The sequence below is a fragment of the Meleagris gallopavo genome, chromosome 11 (assembly GCF_000146605.3).
Source record: "Meleagris gallopavo isolate NT-WF06-2002-E0010 breed Aviagen turkey brand Nicholas breeding stock chromosome 11, Turkey_5.1, whole genome shotgun sequence".
NCBI lineage: Eukaryota > Metazoa > Chordata > Aves > Galliformes > Phasianidae > Meleagris > Meleagris gallopavo.
The window spans coordinates 12,594,068-12,607,105 of record NC_015021.2 but is presented as its reverse complement, the minus strand read 5'-3'; positions in this window follow the sequence as shown (position 1 = coordinate 12,607,105).

Below are 13,038 nucleotides of genomic sequence, written 5' to 3'. Positions count from 1 at the left end.
GCGCCCCGCCCGCCGTGTTGGTTTCTACAGGTGATGGGTGCGGGGAGTTCCGCACATGGCCGAGGCCCCGAGCACGGCGCTTCGCTCGGAAACGTCGCTCTGCTCGCGCTAACGTCCCCCCAGTGAGGGCCCGTAACACCAGCACCCGTGGAGAGGAGCTCTCAGCAGAAGGCTCAGGCCTTCTCCAGATACAGTTTTCCAAGATTAATTGTGCTGATTCATAGAACATCCACCTTACGGGTAGTTCGGGCTTTTTTCTTTCTGTGTGCAGCTGCTAGAGCTTAATCTCCCTCTGCTAAATAACAAACTGTCCCCCACTAACAAGAAACTGATAAAACATCCATATTGGGACCTCTCACTACAAGAAACACATGGCAGCCCTGGAGCACATCCAGAGAGGTACTCCAGACCCTTCACAGCCCTGTTGCCCAAGTCATATGAGAAGTGATTGAGGGAATGAAGGTGGCCGAGTGAGGAGAAGCGGATGCTCTTTACAGCTCCCTGACAGGAGGTTGTGGTGAGGCAGGGAACAGCATTGAGTTGTGCCAGGGGAGGTTCAGGTTGGACATCAAGAAAAATTTATTCTCAGAAAGAATGGTGATGCACTGGCAAGACAGCCAAGAAGGTGGGGGAGCTACCACCAGGGACTCAAGAACTGTAGAAATGTGGCACTGAAGGACATGGTCAGTGGGCAATATTGGTGGCAAGTGGTCTGTCAGACTAAATGGTCTTAGTGGTCTTTTTCAACCTAAGTGATTCTGTGATCAAATCATTTCTACTTAGATGACTGATTCAGCTCCTTAAGTTTGCCCCTGTAAAGAAGTTTCTCCAGCTCTGGAATTGTTTCTATTTTTTCTCCCCTTACTTTTCTATTCAGGCATTATGTGGATGGTGAAACCCTTTTCCATGCTTGTTTTTATGATTTGTATTACTGCAAAAATCCCTCTAAGTGACCACTGTGCTGAGAACTGCAAATAGTGTCAACTGCACTACACTCCTCTCCTCTGAGCTAACAACAAGTAGGAGCAGAGTTGAAGCAAAACACCCAAGCTCACCAATCCATGCATTCAGTTTCCAGTCACACTTACCAGATCTTTCTGGTGCCATTTGGGATGTCAATCTCCCTTCCAGTTCACAAAACCGTCACGAGTCCTTAAACCCATATCCTTACAGTTTAATAACAGCTTAAAGAGAAGCCCTCCTGCGTAGAACACGGTTGCAGAGCCTAGAAGGCTCTTCTCCTTAACACAAAGGGAACAAATCCACTCAGTGTATTTCCTTCCACTGCCATTCAGAGGTAACCTTGCAAGCTACTTAACATTAGAAATGAATACTGTATTTTCTGTGCTCTTCACATTTCAGCTGCATGCTGCATTAAAGTATCACAAATCTGGACTAGCTCAGGCAAGATCACACTACTGGTCCTCCTCTAGCCCTTCAGGGAAGTCAGGTCTGTATTTACTGTGGCTTTCCAGGTAAGCAAGTATCAAATAAAGATAAGTACATTATCAGCATCTCAGTACCACATCAGGTTGTTCCCTTACCCACAGCAAGATGGAGCTTTGCAGAACTCAGGAGATGTAGGCGTGCTGACCAAGGGGACTCCTTCCCATCAACACTGTTTAAGCCAGAGTGGAAGGAGAACTTCAGAGGCACCACTCTCCTGTAGCAAATCCACAGGGTTGCCAGTGGTATTTCCCATACTCTATCCTGAGGGAGTCTCTCCATTCACAAAGCGAGTGCACCATCCAGACAAGGTCCAAGATGCTCCAAGTGGCATCAGTAGCATGTACTGTGCAGATGTTGTGGTGGCTGCATGGGGCACTTTTACAGGAGTCTGGACACAACAGGATGGAGGGGACCACTGGTGGTTGTATTTCCTCTGGTCTTTGATAGGTTCTGATGAAGACCATCCTAAAAGGGCAGCAAACCCACGCACAAAGGCACTAAGGGCCAGCAGAGAGAGATCCTATACAAAGCTCCACACAACTGGCCATAAGCCAGCTTCAGTTCTACAATTTGACTGCCAGAGTGAGAATCCAGTTTCCAAAATGCCCAGAAGCCAACCTCAGCATCCAGATCAAACAAATTCCTAGCTAGAGACAGAGCTGCTCTCACTGCTGGGCACAGAACAGCACTTGACCTGCCCACAGACCTTAAAGACAATTAACAAAAAAAGGAGCTGCACTGAGTTCTGACTAAGGGGGAACAGTAACTGCCAGCTTCCATGTACAGGCTGGGCCTAATTTGAAACCAGCTGCTGAGCAGGACTCAGACAAGCGCTTGAGGAACTGTTTTCTGTAGAATCTATTCCCAAATCCAATAGATGTCGTCAGCTAACTGTCAGAAGAGCAGATTCCTTTAGGACAGAAAACAAAACTGCTCAGTTACCAGTGTCAGAAGATGCCCACAGACTATGAACTGTGCTCAGAGGAGCACAAGCCAAAACAGCAGGTTGCAAGAAAGTAGGCCATGACACTGCAGCAGCAGGAAGAACCTCTAATGCTACTAAAATAAGAAAGAATGGAGCAGGGGAAGGAGAGGAGTAAATAGAGACTTGAAGTCCTAAAAAATATAGAATAGGCATCTGTAAAATACAGAGAGTGCTCTACACAACCTGTCATCTTCCACCTTGAGGCAGATATACGCTGCTTCTGATTATGAGCAAGCAAAACTATGAACTACTGCTTCATCAGCTGAGGTAGCATCATCCTCACATCATCCAAGTAATTGCCAGAAGCAGGGGAGAAGTGCATTAGGAACTGGTGTGGGGTATGAAATCCAAAACAAGCCACAACATTCGAACAGTTTAATCACACAAGATTATTGATCAAATGTTGAGCTTAATCAGATGTTAAATAAGAAAGTACTAGAAGTCATAAAAACACCAAAACACAAGTAGTTTTGTAATTATTTACAACAAAGACTAAAATTAATATGGAATAAAATCAGGAAGGAAGGCAACCATCCTTGTATTGACTCAGGAAGCTGCTTTGAAGAACTAGCATTTGTTTGGGGAAGTACAACCACCTTTCTATTGCTTCTATTCTTCATCAGCACCTATAGACAGGTCCATCTAAATTCAGCGTTTGAACAAATTAATGCAGAGGCTAATTGTTTTGATTCATCAGGCTATTAAAAGGGTCAGATGAGAAGATCTGGTCTTTGCATGGCAAAGCTCCCTTAGTAGTGCAGAAGTACATCACAATGCACTGGATCAGTCAGCAAGGAGCTTCCCAGAGCCGAACTGGAGAACTCCACCCACCCTCTTTTTGCCTTGCTAGCTTGGGAAAAAGGTAGTGCATTAAACAGCCACTTGAAAGAAACTCTAATACCCATTAACAGGAGTCTTTCTGCTGACTTTAATGGCAGTTGGATCTGACCCAAACACCTTCACACCAAATTTTCATTTGCTAAGAGGAACTGGGCATCCTGAACTCCTGAAAGCGTAGGAAAGCTAGAGGCTGCTCTCCATCCCTGCACAAAGTGCTTAGCACTTTCAGGGATAGCTCCTGGTACATCTGAGCCCCAGACCACTGGTTATTCAGTTTAACAGATAATTCTATCACCTCCTTGGTCAGGTATGGACATGGAGCTGTTTTCTGCAGCCAGGTTATTACACCATTATAGAAGCTTAATGCTTTCACGCAAAAAAAAAAAAAGTAAATATTAAAATAATCTGCTGAATGAAGCCACTTAAGCATTATCCCCTTTTTGACTTGATTGGAAAAGAATCACATCCACTCAGCATGCTTTACACAAGAGAAAGGAGATTCTCAGAGCTGAGGCAGGAAGGAACTTCCTGCTGGCAGCTCACCTGGGGCAGCCACAGGCAGCCTGCACTCCTAAGAGCCAAGTGCTGGAACGCTTGCAGAGGATGGGCTATTTCTTACAAACCTATTACCTACTTGCCTACGCCTATTTCCTACAGTACAAAGCTATTTCTCATGGCTACTTCACAGCCATCAGAGCTGAGCGGCATTCATATTCTTCACGTGATGCTACAGGCATCACAGCCTGATCTCTGCCAGTCTCAGATCCCAGGAGGCAATTTCTTTGCCTTACTCCTACCATGTATGAGCTATTTCTAGAGAACTGAACTCTACCTCAGATGGTACAGTCTTGCAAGATGCCCACCAAGAAGCCCGTTTAGTACCAACAAGCACAGCCACAATCCTAAGCAGGCACTCTGATTTACAGAATGTCACATCCTAACAAATGCAAGTGTATTCCCAGGGCAGTTTTCCCATGCCTCTGGGAATTACATCCTTCTGTGACAACTTAGGCCAAACCCAGAGTTTGTCCAGTTCCTCTTGGCAGATACCATGAAGTATACTGAAAAGTGACATTCAATTAGAAGAGAGAGATGCATTAGAAAACCGTGGCACTAAGCAACATGATTTTGTGGTCACGGTATTACAGATCGGTGTACTGGATTATGTGATCTTCATGATCTTTCCCAACCTTAGTGATTCTATGAGTCTATGAAAACAAGGAAAAAAGGAGCAAGGAAAGAAGAAAGAAGCAGAGAGCAACTGTCCTGTTCACAAAGAAGTTATGTTGCTTCCTACTGGTTCTTGGTGATACCAAGCAAGGTATTTGAAGGTGGGCTAACAGTAATATACAAAAAGAAGAGCTGAACTCACCTAGCTGACAAAGGGGATCCTTGGGTACACAACACTCCTCAGCAAGCAGCCTAGGTCCAGGAGGTGCTCTACCTTCAGTGGCTGGCCTTATAAGAGCCCAAGGTGGCACTACCCTGGGTCCATCCCTTCTGATTAGCTGGGGAGCACAGGTGCAAACTATTTGCATGAACTCCCTGGGTCAGCCACACCCCTCCCCAAGGTGCTCAATCAACAGTTCAAGCTGTGACCCAACAGTTTAACTACACCAATGCACTCAGATGCAAAAACAGACAGAACAACCCCCTGGTGTGAAGTTATTTATCTCTACATTAGAGCTACATCAGGCTGTGACACAAACCTCAAGCACTTGAGCAGCCATAGTACAGACAAAAAAAAAAATACTCACATGCTCAACCTGAAGAATGAACTCATGCATTTTTGCTTGACTATCCCCAAATCCACTGGACATCACGTAAGGGCCACCTTCAATGGCTTATTAAATAAGTCTGCTAAGGTACTGCAAGTGTCTGCTCTTCCCTGCTGAGGTTTTCCTTAGAGAAAAGCTTGGTTGGTTTGTTTGCTTAGCTTGTATACATAGACAGCAATTTCTTTAAGCCTTACTTTCCTTGATTGATGAGATCTCATTGTTTTCACTGCAGAAGCTTCGGGCTGCAACCAACCCAAACAGTATGAAAACCAGCATGCCTGAGTCTGAATGAATGAACAGTATTTGGAAGACCTTGCTTGCTTCCCCCTTCCCAGCTGTGCCACAGCACAGCCATGAGATGCAGAGGGATTTAGCTCCATCACCTACCTGCACAGCCAAAACACACACCTTAAAAAAAAAGTCTACCAAACATGATTGTTTAGGAAGAGCAGCTCTGCCCAGTGCATACATCCCTTTTCTCTTAGCTGGGTTGCTACATCTAGTCCACCTATAATAACATAAAACATTGTAGCATTGTCTCACCAGCAACAGCTAGATACAAATGTAGACAACGGAGATTCAAGGAAGAATCCTGGGTTCACTCTGACAGCACAGCCAGCTGCAGATTACTTAAAACATGTTCCCTTTCCAGCAGTTATCCCTGCCCTTGCTGCAGGCCTTCCAGAGAAGGATAACAACATTTTGAGACTGTGGGCAGAATTTGTAACTTGCTGCTGGTTTGACACCTGAATGAACTGCAGCAATCATAGCACTTCAAGATGGAAGAACCACATGCACATATTCTTCCTTCATTCTAGAGTCTAACATATGTCGAGTGCAAAGTTTTCTCATCTTAACAGCTGTCCAGGGTGAGTTTCATAGGTCACTGCAGGAACTAAGTGCAGAAAACACGCAACCTACCACCCAGGTGGGATCAGATATTATTTTCTGCCCATCCACTCAACTCATCCTTGCAGGTTCTGCTCAGGTGACAAGAGTAGGACATCAGGGAAAAGAAGGGCTGACTTTGATGTAGGAATTTAGCAAGTCCAGGTGCAGAGATGGGGTATATCTAGAGAAAGATGTGAGGGTTTGGATGGCAATTTTATTTAGAAAGGCAGAGCTGCCAGAGGAGATGGTGGGCTGGAGTGGAAGAATAACAGCATGGGTAGGAAAAGCAGAATCTGAGAGATGTGAGAGCATGCTCACATCCAGGAGTCAAGGAGGACAAATGAGCACACCATTTTACACGTCTGAAGACTTAAAATCAGAAGAGATTTTAGTCATAAAATGAAACGAAGGCAGAAGAAGGAGGTTAGGAGTGACTCAAGGTGGCAGGAAGCCAGTTGTGACTGAATCCCATGCCAGCAAGCAAGCTGGAGAAGGAAAACTATTTAGTCAGCAAGGTAGAAGAACTGGAAAAGTTTAGCACATTCAGCACAGCAGTGGGGTTTGAGACCCTCCAATTAAGGGAAGCAGAGGAAGCCAAGGTTGGAACAAGCCCAGTCTGGGCATTAACAAACACCACATTACATTGGGATGAGAAAGCAAGGGGGATCAGCAGTAGCAAGCAAGATTACAGAGAACAAACAAACAAAGATGCTACTTCAAGGCTTAGAGCAGCATAAACACTGAATGATGGCCCACACAGCCAAGTGGCAGCAGGGAGTGGAAATGAAACACCATCAAAAACAAAACCCACCAAACCAGTAGCAACAGCAGGTGGGAAAAGCAGTGGGATTGTTTTCTAGTGGGAAGACGTTTTCGTACCAGTGCCAAGAAAGCACAAAGTTGCAAACAGCTTCAAAATTAAATCATTTGCTGGAAATACCTACTGCTTCATCCTGAGAATTCTCCATCTCACGAACTTCTAACACCAGCACATCAATGCAGTGCCCAGGGTGCCACTTCCAATGGGACAGCAGCAGGCAGAAGCCACACTGACCTGAGATTCTGTGGGTGGGCCACACATACTCCCTCAAGGCAGGCAGCCTGTGAGCTCCAGCCACACCAGCTCCCCCTTCCCCACACAAAGCACTGAATCCTGGCACCTACATGTAGGTACAAGCACACAGAAGGATGATCTTCTCTCCCTTCCCAGCACCAGGCTTGCCACTGCTGCCTGCTGCTCCTCTATCTCCCCACAGCACCCATTCATCCCTTGGTTTTCCATTCAGCTTTGCCCTGCTTTCAGCTTCGCTTCTGCTCATCCCTCTGCTGGAATAGGCTCCATCCCCATACAAGGCTGAGCACACTCTCTGCCTTGCTGGTATCATGGCATAGGAGGGGAAATCACCCCTGCTCGGACCCCCGACAGCGAACATGAAAAGTCATCATTAAATACCAGCAGCCTCCGGAGGCCACACGAGGTTGTGCATGTCCCTCTGCCCTCTCCTGGCTGGAACAAGAAATGCCGAACTTGTTTTTTTCCACCTCATCCCTCTGTTACTTACAGCACAAGCTCATACCTCTTAGTAGATATTCACACTCAAGGCTTACTTTAACCATCCTTGAAAAACTGCAGGTACGTACAACGCACATTTGACACCTCTAAGCATATCAGCATTGCTCAAATGCCTTCCTACCAGATCACTCACAGTAAGAGCCTCACATAAGTTGTGACACCCATGGATCAGCAACAAGGAGCACACAGCAGCTCGCACTCAGCTGCTCCAAGTGCACCCCTTATTCTCTAGCCAACATCTTTCAGCAAGCATTCCAAATCCTAAGGCCAGTCAGCCTTGAATAAGGCTTTTCTTGGCAGCTAGAGTCAGAAGACACAGTGAAAGTCACCTGTTTCTGTTCTCATTAGCAATTCTTATTTCCACACATGTATTTTTGAGTGTCACATAATAAGGTCTTGGTTGAGGTTTGGGGAAGCTAGGTACATTTGGTCCAGCTTTTTGCAGGTGTTCCAGGAGTCAGGCAGCCTAAATCACTTTCCCTTGTAATACTGAAAGGATGAACATAGCCTTCTTGGGGTACTTCTACAAACATGTACCTAAGCAGTTTCATTCTCAATCCATGCTGGGAGAACCCTGCCAGAGATGGGGTCAGGACACAGATCACATCACCCAGCCCTCCCACAGAGGTGGGCAAGAAGACCTGCCTCTACCTGAGCACCATCCACTCCTCTTACTGGGCTGGATCATTCTCTTTGCTGCTCCACTTTAAATCTGCATTGCATTCCAGTCCCCGCTCATGCACACTTTATGAGAATTCAAACAAATCAAATACAGCAGTCTCTCACCCCACACCACTCATTAGCTGATTTCACCTACGAACAGTGTGAAAATTGGAGAACATAGTTGCAATGTCAGTGGGAACCCAGCCCTATTGTGTATTTATTTAAATGAAAAGATATTGCTGTAAACAGAGCTCCAAGTGGTACAGATGCACAAGGGGGCAATCACCCATTATTTCTGTCTGATTCTGGCCTTGCAATTCCCATTCTGATTAAATTACTGGGGGCAGGATTATCAGCAAGATAATCAGATGCAGTGTCTAATCCGGATAACTCAGCTTTACTGGATCTCATAATACAGGACTTCACTGACTACCCAGCCACGGCATTCCGAAGCATTACATCCCATTCCTACCACTTAAAGGATGCAAGCATCCAAAAGACTTGTACATAAGGGAAAGCTAAGGAAAATATCCCTAAATTCAGACAGATGTTGTAACTTGCTTAACAGATGTGGCTCTGAGAGCTCCCTTGTCCAGCAGAGTCAAGATTTCAGAGCTGTAATTCATCTGGGGATTTCACTAACGATTTCACAGCTGCAGAATCTCCATCTTCAGCTCTCAACAAAGTCTCAAGTCCACTGTCAGGAGCAGCTTTGCCTGTCCCAAGGCAGAGGCATGGCCCAGACAGCTCTTTTGGTCTGGGCAGTTCCCTTGTCCCCCCGTAAGCTTTCCACTTCCTTGGCCTTCACCTTGCCAAACAATGCTTGCACTTGCAGGAGGCTGGAAGAACACCTTCAGAGGGAACAACACCTGGAAGTGAAGACCGGCCAGCACTTGGAGGATTTCAATATCTGGAAAAGGGCAAGAGATTTTAGCAATTCTTATTGCCTATGTTGACTGCTTCCCCTTAGTTCAGCCTGACCTTCCTTCCCGTGTTTCTACATGTTTGTCACTCTGGACAAAAGCCAGGAGCTCAGCGATGCTCTGAGAAGGAGGGCCAGATTTGGGCATCTGAACCTTGGCAAGCAGCTGCATCACACATCAAGCAGGCCTTTGTTCATCAGCAAAATGGCCTGGATAAGGCACAAAGACAGAAAACATATCTGATCTTCCAGCAAGTCCTGTATTGTTCTCAGACAGCGTGAGAGGGCACTTTAAAAATCTCTTTTGCAGACCCACACAGCCTGAACTCCTGCTCTGCTCAAAAAAAAAAAAAAAATGAATCACTTAGAGACTTTCATCACCTTATCAAAGTCCCCAGTGGCCTCCAAGTGCCCTCCCACAAAGAGTTTGATCTCCCTTTAGGGAGGGGATAAAACTGTCCTTGAGCAAAGCTGCTTTTCAGTGAGGCCACGTGCTGTTCTCTCGAGAACGTCAAACACCTCCAGGTGTCCCTCAAACAGGTATCTATCAATAGTTGCAGCTCAGATTTTCCAGATCTGCTCACAGAAAATAGACTGTCGGCATCTGACTTCTGTGAATCACATTTCTAACGTGCCCTTCAAACAGAAGAGATGTCTAGATTACATTTCTGATGCTGCATAACTATGTGGGTCCAGCTTATCTCCAATTACAAGGGCAAACAGGGAGAAGAGGACTGGGAAGGAAGAAGCTGAGCAGAGAGCAGATGAAAATATGTTGCTGGCTGCCATCAGTTCATGCTCACTGCCAAAAGCAAGGTCATGTAGTGCTATCTTTCTGCATTGTTAAAATCTGAAAGGTAAAAGGGCACTATCGTTTCAGGAAGACTGCATGAAACAGTCTTATCCAGTCTTATCTCTCACCAGTGGCAATGGCTTGTTACCCGAGATAATCAAATTCTCCAGCAGTGATGAAAACTCACAAGATCTAGACTATCACTGCTGCTTTAGCCCATCTCCATATGGAAATCAACAGCCTTCATTCACTCAGCAGCAGGGGTAGCAAATGGGAACAGCAGCTGACTGGAGTCAGACCTGAAACATTCGTGTTTGTAATAAAACCTGTTCATCACACATTTATACACACTGGATATAAGAGATCATATCACAGAGCACCCTTGCCATTAGATGTTCAGATTCATTTGGCAGCTGGAACCCAGCAGAAAAAAAATATTCTCTGAGCTGTAACGGGAACCAGTAATATACGCATCCAGTAAGTTAGAAATTCACACACAAGTGCCTAGATACAACTATGAGAGCCTGATAAGAAGGTGGTGGCTTTCTTTTCATGCCCTAGACTGGAAACTTTGATTTCTGCCTGTTTTCACTGATGTGCTCATCAGGCTGAGCAGAGAACAATGAAAATGCGTCTGCCACCTGTTGTGTAGGCATGCCTGAAATTCTTATTTCATAAGCACCAAAACCTCCCCAGCACTTGGTGCATTTACTTCTTTGGGGTCAGTGAAGATGGATGGTATAATCACATCCCTTAGCTATGTTCATAGGTGGGCAGAGATGGAACAGCATTATGATGTTCTAAACACCTCTCAAGAGCAGTACATTGGCTTAAAAGTAATTACATGAGCTGGAAAAAATTGCTTTTCTAGGCTATTTTTCTTTCTTTAGAAAAGTGCAGAAAGGAGTCAGTACAGCATAGGAAGGAGGGAAGGCAAGCCTTTAAAATGCAATAAGCCAAGATCAGGTTGCAGTGTGCTAATGCACCACAGAGCATATTGTTGCACAATTTGTGCTTTTAACATACCAGAAACTTTGTGTAGGCAATAAGGACTTTGATATGAATTTGAGACACTCAGGTATTAGCATTAACAAAAACAAAGCACACCTGTGCTTTGCTGATGACTTTCACTGTTTGGGTCTTTGAGAGTATCGCTGCAAGCATTTCAGGTGGGATAATCCAGAAGGAACATTCAGTGCTCAGCACACTGTGGGACTCTGGGAACTGAGTTTGAAGCAGCCGTTCAGAAAGGAGCAGAGGTCCTTCCCAGGACCTCTGGGAAGGAGGCATTTCTCCACTTTCTCTAGATGCATGTTGTGCCATAGATAAGCCACAACTTCTACCTCATTTCAAGAGGGAACTACTTAGAGAAGTAGTGACAGAAGCATCACCTCTCCCTGCTGGCTGTGCTTGGCCATGACAGCATCAGAGCTCTGCCAGCAAACAGTACAACTGGCAGCAGCACCGGTCAGTGCTATAAAGCATCCAACTGTACCAGCATCTCTGTATCACACGACCAACATCTCCTAAAACACCATTCCCCTCCAAACCATGAGGAAAGGTGTGAGGCATAGGTCTACCACTGCTGAGTAACGATAGAACACGCTGCAAATAAATGTGAGCTTAGAGATCCTGGATTGAAAAGAGCCATTACTCCCTACAGAGGAGGAATGGTTTTCTGCTCATCAGCTTAACCAAACTATTTGGCTGTCCTCAGAGATTCAATGGCAAATCCTCACAGCCCATCGGGAGGAAACCTAGTATTATTCAGGACTCGTCTTTTGTTGCTGTTCTCCACAGCACCTTTTCCTTACAATTCTGCAGGATCACGCACAAGGAGACTGATACAGCTTCATCCACTGGCATTCACCTGAGCACACAGCTCTCAGCATTGTTCTCACATCCACCTGCCATCTCCCACCAACATGCAGGCTATATAACATGCTCCTCACATGAGGTCTAACCAAGCTGCTTAATTTGCTTGAATGAACACAGCTGTCCACAACACACTCTTTCTCTACAGTCTGACCACATTCATCCCCATAGATGAATAGGTGTAGATACTGGTAGCCAAGAAAACATTATCAAGAGCATTTCTAGGGCTGCTGTCTTCAGCATTAGGCAACTCCTATAAACCCTGCTGCTTAGCTCTTCAACCAAACCTCTCCAGACTGCACCTCCTGGGGGAGGCTCACCCCACAATAATTTCTCCTTGTTACAACCTTGAGCCTTTTATGAGGAAAAGGCAGCAGAAAACAGGACTCTTCATGCTTAGATCCCTTCAACACTACCCCCCACCCATGCACTCCAGCCCCTAGCATGACCATACAAACCCCAATCTCTCACTTACCTCACAGTCCTCCACCAGCCTTCCCTTGGAGCAGAGATCCAGCAGTACAGCCTTCCTCCTGCTTTCTTCTCCTGCTTTTCTCCCCTCCTTTTTGCCTCGCCTCTGCCAAATGGCTGCTGATGCAGATGGGCCTCACCTGTGCTGCCCACCCAGCTGTGCTGAGGGCCTTGTGCCATGTGGGCCTTGCTGCAAACATGCCCAGCCATGTAACAAAGGGCCACAGAACAATACAAGATGAGGGATTTTCTCCTATCCCACTTTTTTTGTGTGTTAAGGAGTGGGAAGGAGGTCAGTGCTGCTCAATCAACACTGTAATTACTCCAACTTGCAGATGGAGTAAGAAAGTGATCCCAGACCCTCAGGGCCAGTGTGACATAAACAGGAATCTCTCTCCAATCATCATCTGTGTGTTCAGAGCTTTTAGTGTGAGCAAATTCCAGAGCTGGTGATCCCATCAATCTGTGAGCAGCAGGTGCTGGCTCCTGGGCCACCAGGTCCAGCCTCAGGCTGGTCAGTGAATTACACTGTTAGATGGTGCAGTCAGAGGTCAGGAGCCATGCAGAGGGCTGTAACACCCATGCACCAGTCCTGTCTGTGAGCAGAGTCAGGACAGAGGTGCTTTGATCGGGATCTGCAGGCAGTAAGCAGGTGGAGGAGACAGCACCCAGCTACCTATGTCCTAATCTGCACTCAAGAGTGTGAATAACACACACCTGTCCCAAAAGGAGAGGTGCTATTTTGCTAGTTTCACCTGGTGCTCCCCTCTCCAGTTTCCAACACTTTTTTTTTTTTTT